The sequence below is a fragment of the Jaculus jaculus genome, chromosome 5 (genome assembly GCF_020740685.1).
Source record: "Jaculus jaculus isolate mJacJac1 chromosome 5, mJacJac1.mat.Y.cur, whole genome shotgun sequence".
NCBI lineage: Eukaryota > Metazoa > Chordata > Mammalia > Rodentia > Dipodidae > Jaculus > Jaculus jaculus.
In genome coordinates this window covers 140,887,123-140,902,239 of record NC_059106.1, presented here as the reverse complement: position 1 = coordinate 140,902,239, position 15,117 = coordinate 140,887,123, and the positions used below count along the sequence as shown (strand labels likewise).

At 38.5% G+C, this 15,117-nt stretch overlaps 1 pseudogene; it reads left to right on the top strand.

Annotated features, from left to right (window-relative positions):
* The window catches only part of LOC101611566, a 142,891-nt pseudogene that overhangs the window by 111,292 nt on the left and 16,482 nt on the right, over positions 1-15,117 (top strand).

Here is a 15,117-nt window from a genome sequence, read left to right as displayed (position 1 = left end):
GCTCATAATATTATAATAAATAGAACAGAATATGCACAATTAACAGAATAGACTATGTATAGCTATTATTATAATATATAATATAAATTGTCCTTGCTGACTGGAGTCTGAGTCAAATAGCAGCTTTGTTTATAAGGTGTGGCAAGATGTGGTTTTTGGCCTTTAATCCCCAAGTCACCTGGGATCACAGTTGGTGACAGGGCCAGCATCTTTCAGGCATTCTCTCTTAGTGCCTCTGAGCTTAGAAATTCTAGGTGTTTTAAAAGTAATAGTAGCAAAGCTAAGCGTAGTGTTGCCTGCCTTTAGTCCCAGCACTTAGGAGGCAGAAGTAGGAGGATCACTGGGAGTTCACTGTGGCCAACCTGAGACTACATAGTGAATTTCAGGTCAGTCTGGGCTACAGTAAGACCCTAACCTTAAAAAAACACATAAAAATGTAATGCTACTTTCACTTTTGGTTAAAGAAGCTTCTCTTTTCAGATGGCGATGACCAATGGGATGATCCCAGGCAACATAGTGCTGAGAAGAAGGGATGGAGGAGTGTCCAGCACTGAAACATCTCACACCCTCCAAGGCTCAGGGTCCATTGTGGAAAAGGTGGCGGAAAGAATGTAAGAGCCAAAGGAAGGGTACCACTCTTTACGTACAACTGTCCAGACAGAATTTGGCCTTGATATCCAAGACCTCTCAGTGCCTAGCAATACCTACACAAGACCCTCATGATAGGAGAAAAAGATGATGACATCCAATTAAAAGAGAGACTAATGGAGAGAGGGAGGGGATATGATGGAGAGCAGAGTTATGAAAGGGAAAGTCGGGGAGGGGTGGGAAATACCATGGTTTGTTGTCTGTAAGTATAGAAGTTGTCAATAAAAATATATATTAAATACAAAAAAAGATAGCCCAAGATAAAAAACAAAAAATATGAACCAAAATAAAAATAAAGCATAAAGCAAAAAATATAATAGTAGTAAGTTAAAATTACACATGGCCTCACAGCTTTATTCACATAATTGCTGAGTATATGATTAATACAGATGACATTAATTGCTTGTTTTATGATTTATGGCTGATTGGCTGGCCTTACTAGTTGTGTTGTTATGCTTAAAAAATAATCCAAGCCAGGTGCGGTGGCACACGCCTTTAATCCCAGCACTCGGGAGGCAGAAGTAGGAGGATCACCATGAGTTTAAGGCTTCCCTGAGACCACATAGTGAATTCTATCTAGGTCAGCCTGGACTAGAGTAAAACCCTACCTCAAAAAAAAAAAAGAAAAAAAAAAAGAAATGATCCAAGAGACCTTTTCATTTCAATGAAGAAACTAGACAGGTAGTCAATCAGTGACAATCCCTTTGACCTTCTCATCTAAAACCCAAGGAGAATTGCTGCATATGTTTTGCTCATTTGCTGTGTTTGATTCTTTTAGTTGTTATCTGAGGGCCAGTCCTGGACCACAGCTCCATAGAAGATAAGAATACACTGCACTCAAGCCTGTGGTGTGATTCATGGGTAAGGACTTCATGTTCCCCAACAGACACAAATTTTACAAGCACAGGGTGTACTAGATGCACTTGTAAAACTAATATGGGAAGAATCTGCAAAGCCACCCCAGGAGAAACTGATAATTCCCAATAGTACAATACAAAGGAGAAGTGTCATTTCAGGAATGTGGCCTGTCTGATGTGGTTTGGTCATTGGAATGAGGTGGAAACAGGAGAGGACAGGTCTAGATTATCCTTCTGCAATGGGGCAAGTACTTGGGGTGTACTCAGTCATGTTTGCCAGAGAAAGAGAAGGCTTAGGTAACTGGATAAATTCCATAATGCCATCTTGTATTTGAGCCGAAAAGCTCAATATTACATATCTAAATAAACTTGACCATAGATTGGACTTGTACAGGGAATTGAGCTGGAGTCAGATGCAGAGCAGAAATATATCTTAAGTACTTACTTCACAGGACTAGTATTCTATTTCATTAAATTTTTATGTGCAATAAATAATATTAAAATAAAAGTTTATACATTTCATATAATATTGTCATAGAAATGAGTATGGTTATATTCAGAGCAACTTTTTAATTTTCTTATTTATTTATTTGCAAGCAGAGAGAGATAGAAGAGAGACAGAGAGAATGGGTGCACCAGAGCCTCTGGCCACTGCAAACGAACTCTAGATGTTTGCACCACTTTGTGAATCTGGCTTTACTTGGGTATTGGGAATTGAACTTCAGTCTTTAGGCTCTAAAGGCAAGCTTCTTGACCACTGAGTCATCTCTTCAGCCCTATCCTGAGCCATTTTATCTAGCAGTCATTAGTAAACAGCATGGTAACTACTGAAATATGTGCATGCCACAACAAAGCTTACTGTTCAACATTCAATAATTTGTTATGAAACGAGCTCATATGTTTATTGTAGTTTTCTATCTGCAATTTTTTGACACATTTCTGGCATGATTCTTCAGTTTTTCTGTTGGACTTTTTTTCAATCAATGTTTTCAGTATTGATGTTGTCTCTGGCATAAGAGACCACACATCATCGTTAACAGTGAAAGTTACTGATGTATCAAAGGTGGTGGACATTATCTTTTTCTATTTTCTTCATGATGCAGTGTTTGTAATCAAGTGTTTAAAATAGTAAGCTCTCTTTAGGGAAATAAGTCGAATGGATAGCCAAGTAATTTCTCATATAAAACAGACTAAGATACTTCCATCTGGCTAGGCCATTAAAAATATCTATATAGTACTAACTGCCCATTAGAGTGACCAACCAAAGCTTATCCAGTTTTATTCACGCTTATCTAATTGTATAGTTTCAGGGTAAAGAGACACTTGCTCCATTTTTCTTATTGGTTATGGGTAAAATTCATCATTTTTTTTTCTGACTTTCATCTTAATGGGTTGAAATAAAGACTCAGATGCATGGCTTTTCAATTCCTTTTACTACTTTATTTTATTGCATGGTTATTTTAAGGTCAAAAGATTTCCATTTCCAAAATACATAACAGAAATAATAAAGTAATAAAATTTGGACTTAGATAATATGGAAAATTTTCTTAAAAGTGTCAGCATGATTTACAAATTATTAAAAAGGCAGTAAAACTTGAACTTGCATAGCCTAGACTTTACCTTAAACTGTCAGACACATGATTTTATTTCATTAATATGTCACTACTAATTATTTTTTCTTATCAGTATGGAAAGAAAAGAAAAACCTAATTGTCTAAGAAAATTATTGGGATTGTTAATACTAGATGTTCCTATATCATATAATTTGTTTGCATTTACTTAATGTTTATATTTCTTTTCTTAATGTCAAATCTAAAGATTAAATTGATGAGGTTTTCTGGTTGAATTAAACTCCAAACATTGTTTTTGTATGTTATCTACACAACTGACCAATAATGATTTATTTCAAGGGCTGTTTTTGAAATGATATCTATTTTCTATTTCATGTGATCCTGGCCAGCAGATATTCTGTTCAATACCTCTTCAAAGCAGTATTCCAAACTTCCTGCAAAATCTGAAATAGTACTCACATGGATCCTGTGGCATCCTCACAGATATCCTGTCCAAATTCATTTGTGAAATAATGCCTTTGCATATCTAAAATAGTTTTTCATGAGACAAGCCCATATGGGAAAACAATTTGTCTATATCTTGAAGAAAATTCTATTGAATAATGTATTATGGTAAAAAATTACATTTTGCTTAGATTTGTGATTTTTTTAACAATTTTTTTTTTGTTAGAAAAATGTTTCTAAAGTAGAATAGCAACTGAAATAATCAGTTCAGCTATGGTTCTTCTGAGAATGGCTCAGTGAAAAGGCATCACGTGAGGTACCCATCACATCTTTAAGACTGTTCTTAGTCACAGAAGACTGGTGACAATTGTTTCTAGAAAGCTACAGCAGAAGTGGTGCTTGAAGGACTGTGAGTTTTGCCTACTTATGTTCCCTAGTGGCAGTAGCCCCTGCAGGAAAGAAATACAAATTAAAAATAAGGAGCAGATCACTTACATCAGCACTATATTATCTCACGCATAGTAGTAAGTATACATAAACAGTATTCAGTTGTGAGAAAACGTGATTTTATTAACACCTTGTTGTCAACGATCTTTGAAAGGAAAAGTGTATAGAGGGGTTTCTCTTCAGAATGATCAGAAAGGATTCCTTAAAATGATACTATTGTTTTGAAATATCCTTGCGCAGATCATTCTAGTAGGAGTCCTTACAAGAGAAGAGTACTTGAACAAAGTGCTTGAAACATTAGGAAATAGCAAAAAATAGTTTTGAAATAGTTTTTGCTCAAAATTGTTGCCATTCCTGGTTAGCCATTTTACATTCTAAGACTATGTTTAAACCCTGTAACACAGGGTTTTGATTCCATGTTTGGTAGTGGTGCCAGAAGTAGATGAACTGATTAGTTGAATGGGTAACTTCTGGGAGTTCCCCTTGCCTTTATTGACAATTGATTTTATTTATTTATTTATTTATTTATTTTGCAAGGTAGGGTCTTACTCTAGTCCAGGCTGACCTGGAATTCACTATCTAGTCTCAGGGTGGCCTTGAATTCACAGTGATCCTCCTACCTCTGCCTCCCAAGTGCTGGGATTAAAGGCATGTGCCACCATGATCAGCTGACAATTGATTGTTTTTGTTTATTTTTATTTGTTTATTTGAGAATGACAGAGAAAGAGGGAGAGAGAGAGAGAGAAAGAGAGAGAGAGAGAGAGAGAGAGAATATGGGCATGCCAGGGCCTCCAGCCACTGCAACAAACTCCAGATGCATGCACCACCTTATGCATCTGGCTTACGTGGGTTCTGGGGAATCGAGCCTCGAACCAGAGTCCTTAGGCTTCACAGGCAAGCACTTAATGGCCAAGCCATTTTTCCAGCCTGACCACTGATTTTTAAAGCATATGTTAATCCTGCAAGATAATAATAAAGACTAGCGCTCACTTGTTCCTTAGAGGAGCAGCTGTAGAATGGGAAACAGCCCCAGACATCTCTTTGACATATGTTCTTTTTGTACAATTTGCATGAAAATACTGCTACCTGTATTTACTCAAATTAGTGATACAGAATGGACTGCTTACAGTCTTCTGTAGGATGCTGTGACCTTTGATTGGTACCCATTTTTGACAAATTACCTTATTAGAAATTACCATCCTTTTCCCGTGCAATTAAGTTTCAAATTTATTGTCATTGCCCCTATCATAGCTAATCTTGCCAATTTAATAGGATTAAGGAATGGCATAGAAACAGATCCCTGGTCATGTCTGTAAAGGATTTTCTAGATTAGGTTAATTGAGGTGGGAGGACCCACCATAACGGTGGGTGACACCATTTCATGGGCCTGGACTGTAAAAAAAGGGAGAAAGGAGAGAGATGGGGGGGGGGAGGGAGGGAGGGAAGATGTAGGAGATTTAGGTCGGTCTTGATCCTACCCTCTCCAGTGTCTTGTGGTTCAGGTGTTTCCTGTAAGGGTCTAGTGAAGGTTCAGCCATTTGGTCTTTTAGGAAGTAGAATTTTATGGTACCATTGCCTTTTGGGTCTGGATTACTGTTTTCCACCCTTCGATTCCCTCCCCGCCCTCCCATCCATCTTATTGTCTAGTCCATGAAATACTTGCTGGGTATGTAAGGCATCTTGGGCAGATTCAGGTTAGGTGTTGCAGATGAGTGAGACTATGTGTCGATTTTTTTTCGGTGATTGGGTAAGTTTGCTGAGAATGATCTGTTCCAGGTTCAACCATTTTTCCTCAAATTTCTTTATGTCATTTTTTCTTACTGCTGTATAGAATTCCATTGTGTAGATATACCACATCTTTGTTATCTATTCTTCTAATGATGGACATCTGGGTTGATTCCAGCTTTTAGCTGTTATGAATTGAGCTGCTACAAACATGGTTGAGCAAATCTCTCTGGCTTTTGGTTTGAAGGTTTTAGGGTAGATGCCCAGTAATGGTATAACTGGGTCTGTTGGTATTTCTATAGTCAGCTTTTTCAGGAGTCTCCTCTCTAACTCTTGTATATTAGTTATGTTTTTCCTCAATTTCTTAGTGGACACTGACCTATAACCCCCACTTCCAGCTTGGGCCTACCATCCACAATGAGCTTTTAATCAGAGAAACCTACAAGGTTTCCCAAAATAATGACAAACTTCTGTCAGAGTACTTGATGACCCACCAAAGGCCAGTGGTAAGGCCCCATTGCTGAAGACTCCATACGCAGCTGACGCGTAAAATGGAATGAAGCAAGGAGAGAGTCAGTCCCCAGACAGTCAGCGTGTCTAGTGCCAGAAGGTGCTACATAGGCGACTGGGGGAAATGACCAAGATCTGTCTAAGCAACACATTGTTTAACCTAATTAGCAACAAATAAGCGGATGTGATGCCCACACAAGTGCAATACTGGTACACAGCCATGGTGAGGAGTCAATTGCTCTTGATTGAGCTAACTGATCCACTCAGTGGTACTAGACCCATAGCTGGAGCTGGGAAACAAGTCAGAACCATACCCAAACACAAGCCCACTCTACAATATCAAGCTACCATCAATCATGGGGTATAGGAGGGCCTACACCTATCATACTGTCTATCAAAAAAGTAAGTGTTATCTCAATTTTCCAGGTGCTAACTTACTCTCTGTTGGAGAATCTGTTTCTCTTTTCCAGATAGATGCAGATCCTAAGAAGAGAGCGGCCCCAACATACCTCAAAAGGGACCCAACTGAAACTAAGGACAACTGGCGAAATAAGCAAGGGTGATGTTTTCCTGTGAACCGGATACCAGCACAAAGGGGAAGAAGACCAACACAGAGAAAAATCCACTCCTACCAAATCAGAGAGCCAAAGCCTCAGAGGCCCCCAACACCTCAGCACTGAAGCAGACCAAAAATCAACCCAACATGGCTCAGGGAAATTTTGCGGAAGAGGGGGCGGAAAGAATGTCAGAGTCACATGTTGGGTCATGATTTGCAGAGACATTTATCATACCAATAACTGGGGGCTAACTCCACAATGCACGACCCATTTTCATTAACAAGGAGGGTCTAATGGGAGGGGGTAGATCACAGATGAGCCTAAATAATGGTACCAAACTGCCTGTATTTACTGAAAAGAAAACTAATAAATTAAAAAAAAAAAAGGGAGAAAGGTTGACAGCTGAGAACCAGTATTCCTCTCTCTCTGCTTCCTCATTATAGACTGAATGTGACCAGCTGCTTCATGCTCCTGCCACAGGCCTCTCCCTCTTCCCCACGTGCTGGACTATATTCCTTCTAATGGTAAGCTGAAACAAACCCTGCCTGAAGTCCCTTCTAGTCAGGTGTTTGATCATAACAACAAGGAAGTAATTAATACAGTACCTTTAATATCTACATTTTCTGTTCTTAGCTTGTACTTTCAGCATTTTCAGTCTGGAGTACTCATCAGTTTGGGGGGTTATTAGTTACTTTTTAAAGAAAAATTCTGATAAAAGCAACTTGAGGAAGAAAATGTTGACTTTGGCTCTTGGCTTGAGGGTACAGTCCATCACGGCATGGAAGGCTTGGTAGCAGGAGCGTGAGGCAGCTGGTTGCCATGATAAATCCCTCCCACCCCTCTCACATTCCCCCTGTGAACGGATCCCTCTTCTTTCTAACTAGTCTCTCTTCTATTTTGATGGCATTATTTATTTTCTTCCTCCTATTATGAAGATCTTATATAGGTAATGTCAGCTACTGTGAGGTCATAAATGTTGAGACTGAAAGGCCCAAGAATCCAGAAGCCCAGAAATACTATCACGCTCCAAAGGGAGCTTAAGCAGGCCCCTGCATACCTCAAACTCCAGGCTTTACTCTCTGTTGGAAGCAAGTAAAGAATCCCTCTTCTCATTATATCAGAGCCCGCTCCTAATATAAAACTAGGTAAAAAGGGCATGAGATAGCCCTCAAGGATGGGAAATAAGTAATTAAGTGAACCACTTATTTGGTTTCTGTAAATAGCCTGCACCATAAGCCTTAATAGCCCACACTGTAAGCCTTAGTAGCCTGCACCATAAGCTGTAGCAGCCTGCCTCAGACCACCAAGGTCATAGGAGACTGTTACCACACTCTGCTACCCCCACCCAAGGACCTGCGCAAATGCTGACCTCCAAGGTCATAGGAGACTGATACCACACTCTGCTACTCCCACCCAAGGACCTGCGCAAATGCTGACCACCAAGGTCATAAGAGAATGATTGGTCCACGAGGGGCTTGAACAAATTAAACTAATTGGCTTAGAAACTATGGAGTGGCACAAACTGACTGGCTCGCACCCTGCGTGCTCCTGATATTAAAAAAATGATTGGTCTAATACACAGGCTTTGTTAGAAACCCTATAAAAACTGTCCCATTCCTGCATTCGGGGCTATGCAGTCCTCTACCCCTGTGCGGTGTACGACTGTGGGCCCCAGCGCGCTTGGAATAAAATCCTCTTGCAGTTTGCATCAAGACCGCTTCTCGTGAGTGATTTGGGGTGTCGCCATATCCGGGCAGAGCATGGGGTCCTCGTTTTAGAGGTCTTACAAGACCATTTTGTGCCTGGAAGGCAACATTGTAAGCAGTCCTACCTTTCCTTTATCTCTTCTATTCTTTATTCTTTCTGTACCCTTTTCCACAATGGACCCTGAGCCCTTGATGGTGTGATAGAGGTCTCTCAGGGATGAACATTCCCTGTCACTTCTCACCATTATTGTGAGTTTTGAGTCACCCCACTAGTCACCATCATCTGAAGAGAAGTTTCTCTCATCAAAAGTGAGAGTAGCATTAATATATTGGCCTAAACTTAAGAGTTTGGGGGGCATAATATATCTATTTAGCCAGACAACAGTAGCTGTGACTCCCCTAGGGCTTATAACCTCTACAGCTGTAGGTTTTTTGACCAGGTTTTCAGCACCAGGCATGTATTCCCTCCCGTGAATCAGGACTCCAGTCATGCTACCATTTTACCAGCTGGCATGTTTAGCCTGCCTGGCCAGTTGTAAGGTTTGCAGGTCCATTGCAAAGACTGCTGCAGAGTCCACCGTTGGTGCCTTTCTCCTAAAGGGTACATAGCTCTTCCAGCATTCTGACAGCTAGTCCATAGGGAGGAGGTCTCCAGCTCAGCTGCTGCTCCATTTCTCAGTGACTGGCAGCCCAAGCATGTGAAGTCTTTAGCAATAGGGTCATACTATCTAGTCCTAGTGGGCAACCAAGGGGCATTGGGGGTCTTCCTGGCCCAAAACTCACTGAAAGGCATTCATTCCCTGGCACTGAAATTTTTCTAATAATATTCTATAGCAGCAGAGCACACCATTTTCCACTCAAGGATTTTTGTTTGATGTGTAACTTTGTTACTTGAGAGGGCCACACATTTATGTGACTATTAATATTTTTGATCTTTATTGGGTCTTTGTAAGCAATTTTGTAAATTATAAAAGTTTCAGTTACTACAAAATCCGATGAGAGTCTAACTTTTGAGAAGCTCTTCTGAACTTTCTGGCCTGACTGAATCATCAGTCGCAACATCTAAATAAGGCTGATCTTATTGCCATTTTCAGGTTTTCAGAAAACACCATTGGAGGCCATAACCTACTGTCCTTATGGATTCTAGTGAGTGATGAGCTCAGCTGCTCATATAGATCATTTTATTTGCTTTCTCCTTTAATAGTGTTTATTGGCAAATCACAGAGCAGTATTTTCTTTTCTGATGTTGTGCAAAATAAAAGAACTTTATCCTTGTAAACAGGCCTTTTATATCTTAGCTCATTGTCCATTACAAACAAAAACATTAAAAAAATTTGCCATGTTATCATGCTTTTCTAATTGGAAATATTTTCCAAATCAATGAATACTATGTTATCATTGTTATTGTCTTATAATAATTTTAAATATTGAGTTAAGGAAGCCCAACTGAATGTGGCATTTAGCAAATGGCTAAAAGGGAAAAGATAACCTTTTGATTATTAGAACCAAATGAGTTGCATTTTGATCTATGTGTGCTGGCATTGTGCACACTCAGTGGTTAAATTGATCTATTATTTTGTTGTTGTTGTTGACTTAGGTGTCTTTTGGCCAGTCTTAAAGATCAATTTTTGCCTTATTGCCCAGGTTGTCATGTAGTTTGTTTGATTTTGTCATTGAAGAATAAAGGATTTCTCACTTGTCAGTCAAGAAGTGTCCCAGGTTAGAGAGATGAGAACACTTGATTAGTCACCTGCAGAAACCAGTGATGCTGAGGAATAGAGGAACAGCTTTTCTTAGTATTCCATTTTGGTAGTTTGATTATTGCACTTATTTGTGTGATACTTAATAACTGGCCTTTATTATCCGATGATGTTCTAGAAAAGTCCATACTAAGTCATCAAACAGCCTTATAATGTTTGGGTTATAATCATTCACATAAACATAAGTATGATTTTAAATGTAAACTTAATGAATGGTAATATATTTATATATGGAATGGTAGTATGAAGGAGCATTTGAGAGTACTTAACAAAAAGACATTAGGAGGAGGTGACTATGCCTTCCAATAACTCTGGGGGTAATTCATTGATAGGGTGCATTTTTAAGAGCAGTTAGAGGGGCCGGGACGATGGCTCAACAGTTAAAGGCACTTTTCTGCAAAGCTTTCCCAAACAAATTCCATTCCCATGTAAAAAGTGCCGCACAAAAAGTGGCACAAATGTCTGGTGCTGATGTGCAGTGACAAGAGGTGCTGTGTGCCCACCACATAAAAATAAATAAAAATGTTTTAAAACAAAGCAGTTAGAAAGAGAAGGAAATGGCTATACTTGAGAAATAAAAGAATGATAATATGGGAATATACAGATGTGGAATTCTGACACTGGGACAAAGTAAAATGTGGGTTGAGTAGTGGACATGTCAGTAGAGGGTGGAGGTATTGATGACCCACTTTAATTCTCTAAAATAAAGCAATCTAGGAGTGAAGCCAGAGTGCTATGAAACTGTGTCTACACTTGAACACATGTGAAGACTCTTGATTTTGGTTAAAATCTTAGCTTGCTCTAACTTCATTACTAGCCATATTCTAGAGCAGTTTTATAACCTGTGCATGAAGCACCTGGAATTTGGACATTTCATTTATACTTGGTGCTAAGTAGCTCATTCCCCAGGACATTATCTAAATACTGCTGAGAGATGCAAATTGACTAGGCTGCTGGCACTTTTAATGTTAACATAACATGTGGATGCATTGCTCATCAGGGGTGCAATGTTGTGTTTCTCAGGATGCGTGAGACAAAGGCCCTTAATGAGCTTTGGCTGTGTTGCACACATTGGGCACTGTTTTGTTCAGACCACAGCAGGCATCCTGCCAAGATATACAGGGGAAATCACTTCGAAGATCAGAAGAAGAAATGATCCCAGTCCCTGCTGTGTACCCTTGCGATTGCTTTATCCACAGTCACAGAAAGTTCTGGGCGCTAAAAGTGTCAGTTCAAAGAAGATTGGCTCCTGAGAAGCACAGGAGATCCTTGGCTAAGGAGGATGTGTTTATGTCTAAAGAACCACTTGCAAATTGAAAATACTGTAAAATCAAAGATGCATGTTCATTGCTGCTCTTTTCACAATAGCTGGGTTATAAAATCAATCCATATTGCCATCATCTGATGCCTGGACAATGAAAATGTGTTACATATATACAGTGCAATTTCATTCAGCTACAAGAAACAAAATTATAAAATTTGTAGAAAAATGGATGGAACTGGAAAATATTATGTTGAATGAGGTCACTCTGGCCCTGAAAGACAAAAATCATATGTCTCTCATATGAGGATCCTAGCTTTAATGTCTCTGCACATGTAAATAGGGGATGTGAGAATAGGTAAAAGCTGTGAAACTAGGTAAGAGAACACCAGAAGAAAACAAAAGGTGTTAAGAAACAGGAAGTCCAAAAATATATGTGACATTAAAGTCGAAAAGAGGCTATGGAGTGTGGTGTGCACAAGGAGGGGAAGGAGGACGGAGGAGAAGTGGAGGGGGAGGAGGAACAACAAAAATGTGTGAATGTGTTTTTTTTTTAATATCATAATGAAACCCAGTTCTGTGCATGGTAAGAAAAAAAAAAAAGAATAAAAGTGAAATAAACAACCATCTTCTTTAAAAATGCATTTAGTGCCCACAACCATCTGAATAATAGAGCTTGGCCTGGCTGACCTTAAATGTGTTCTGAACACTTACATTAATCTACAGTTGGGCAAAATTACCTCATATAAATCCGATTTTATAATAATGTGTTCAGTATCTCCTGTCACGTCTTGAGCATTTTTCCCTACCTGCACTGCAGAGGATTACCCATCTACTCCTATAATCCCACAGCTGTTGGCGCTTCAGCTTGCTGCCACTGTCCGGCATCACCAGAGAGTGTCAAGGCACGTTTTCCTAGTCAAGAGAAAAGTTAAAATTCAAAGTGCTTCTCCTACTGAATGCTATTGCTCTCACATACTTTTCACATTACAGTCCAAAAACCCCAAGTCAAAGTATCCAAAGCTGAGGACTATCTTCTGTAATTCTGAGTTATGGTTTTCATAGGCAATGGTGACTCCTCATATTCATTATTTATGCTCCTTCACATTTTGCATAAATATTTCCACATATAAATTCCACTTGATGTACTTCTAGACACTGAGATTGGCTGGAGACATTGCAAGTTTAATATTCCATTTTTGTATGCATAGCAAAAATTTAAATTATTCATATCTTCATTAAATTTTAAACATAAATAAATAACAATTAAATTTCTTGTCCATTAATCATCTGCAAATGAAAAGTGGCAAAGGCTGTTATCCTACATGGTCTACTGCTTAGAGGACAAAGGTTCTTAAAGATTATTCATATGTTAAAAAATCACTGTACAATGCAAAGCAAAATCATCAATAAAACTTAAAACACATAACTAGAATGATTTTATTAAGTTCTTAGTAAGTTTTTTGGCACATTTCTTTTTGGTTATTAACATTTTTTCTTTTTCTTTTTTTTTTTTTTTTTTTGCAAGGTAAGTTCTCACTGTAGCTGAGGCTGACTTGGAATTCACTATGTAGTCTCAGGGTGGCCTCAAACTCTCAGCGATCCTCCTACCTCTGCCTCCCAAGTGCTGGGATTAAAGGCATGTGCCACCACGCCCAGGTTATTAACATTATTTTTATGCTATTGAAAAATATAACATTCCTTCTTTACCTGTGTTATAGATGTTTTATGTTCTAAGTAATAATATTCTATATTAAAAGTAAGCTTATCTTTATATGGTTATGCCATGACAAAACATATTGGCTGGCATTAAAAAATGTTTGCTAGATACTAAAAACTAAAATGATGCATATAGATATTATATATATGTATACATATATATATATATATATATATATATATATATATATGTAAAGTTTTTAAAATGTACTAAGATACTATAATATAATGTAATTACTATTATTAGCATGATTTCATTTATGGAAAATGGAAGGTACTGAGAAATGAGGGAACTTGTCTAATTTTCATAGCTAGAAGTTGGTGAAATGAGAATTCGGTGGTCATAATTAGACTATCCAAAGTCAGGCTCATGCATTATATGCATGATCCTCTCCATTTTACTTGTTGTGGGAAGAACTGAAGTGTATAGTTTTTAATAGTACATTTGTCCTACTTTGGGAAATATAATAACTAGACTAAGATTTGAAACAACATGTTGCATCTGGGACTATTTTTTGCCACTTTGGGCAGTTTTAAGTAGATAGCTCAACATCATTAACTCCTTTGCCACTGTTGTGTATATATCATCACTATCTACCTATAGAATTTTTTTCATCATCTAACCCAAAACCAATTAAATAATAATTCCACTTCCTTTCCTCCAGACCATATTCTATTTTATTCTCTAACACAGTAGTCTCTGTCTCTATCCAATAGGTTGATATTGTGAAGTTCTCAGTACATTCATTTCACATGGGTTAATATTTTAAATATACTAATATTTCCAGTTTGCATTCAGTGCACAAAGTTAATATTCAACTCAGTCTCTAGTTAGATTGTCACAATATCCCTATTAGTGAATTTATACTGACACTATGGACCTGTGGTGATGGCTCCAAGTAAAAGCCCTTGCTTGCAATCATGAGGGCTTGACAGGGTCCAGTTTGATCCCCAGCACCCATTAAAAAAAACAACTGGGCATGATCACACATAGCTGTTATCCCAGTCTTGTGGAGAGTAGAGGATAAGACAATCACTGGGGCTTTCTGTTTAGCCGGTCTAAAAAAAAAAAAAAATAGCAACTCCAGATTCATTGAGAGACTCCTCAGGGAAACAAAGTAGAAAGAGTTATAGCAGACACTGATGTTCTCCTCTGGCCTTTGCATGCATGCACATCTGCACACCCATACATGCAAATGTTATATATACCCAGACCACATCACCATACTACACACACTCGCACACACACACAAAGTAGCTACTAAAAGTTTTAAGATGCTGCCCTCCCATCATTATTACTGGGTATTACTTGAATATTGGGGACACCACTTTATTGCCCCAAAATATGTTTATGTTCTATGGATTGCTCTGACCTTCAAAAATATACCAGTAATTCCAGTGAACACTTGCAAACTATGTAAGATTCTTTTCAATTTTCTTAGACTTTTATTTATTTACTTGAGGAGGAAGAGAGAGAGAAAGAAAGAAAGACTGGGTGCTCCAGGGCCTCCAGGCACTGTAAACAAACTTCAGATGCATGTGCCTCCTTGTGCACCTGGCTTAAGTGGGTACTGGGGAATTGAACCGAATCTGGATCCTTTGGCTTTGTGGCAACTGCCTTAACCTCTAAGCCATCTTCCCCAGCTCTCTCTTAGCCTTTTAGATTAACAGTAAACACAAGAATTACCTATCAATAACCAAATGACAGATATCAAAGACTAGACCATCTCCTCATCAAACTATTATTTTTAAGAATGTTGGGTGCTGGGGAATGTTAATTTTTAAGCAAAATAAAACAGAAAGGTTGGGAGTTACCGGCACATGTAACCTAGGAAAAATATCCGTATTATGCTTAAGGATATAGTAATAATGACAAGTATCAAGTCAAATTCATTTCTCAGTGAGAAGAGCA